This window comes from Crocuta crocuta, unplaced genomic scaffold (assembly GCF_008692635.1).
Source record: "Crocuta crocuta isolate KB4526 unplaced genomic scaffold, BGI_CrCroc_1.0 scaffold337, whole genome shotgun sequence".
Taxonomy (NCBI): domain Eukaryota; kingdom Metazoa; phylum Chordata; class Mammalia; order Carnivora; family Hyaenidae; genus Crocuta; species Crocuta crocuta.
The window spans coordinates 5,115,092-5,115,497 of record NW_027528873.1 but is presented as its reverse complement, the minus strand read 5'-3'; positions in this window follow the sequence as shown (position 1 = coordinate 5,115,497).

The following is a 406-nucleotide window of genomic DNA, read 5'->3' as shown; positions in this document are numbered from 1 at the left end:
CCAGGTCCCGCTAGGGTACCACTCGGCAGGGGGTTCCCCCGTCCTCCTTCCCACAGGCCCTGCGGGCGGGATGTGACAGGGGCCTTAGGTCCCGGGGTGCCAGGGAGGAGACGCCCGCCCTGCCCCAGGAGAGGAGGCGGCTTGCCCTCGCAGCCGCCCCCTCCCATCGCCGGAGAACAAACGGGATATTCAGTTGTGGCCTGTGGCTGCCAGAGCAACTCCTCTGGGGAAATTAAGCATCGAGTCAGCCTGCACCGTAATCGCCTTTAAAAGCGCCCTCACCCGCCTGCCGAGCACACCCGGATACCTGGGCCGCCCCGCGGCTGCGTGTGTGCGCGCGCGCGTGTGTGTGAGTGTGAGAGAGAGAGAGAGGGAGGGGAGAGAGAGAGAGAGAGAGGCGGGGGCA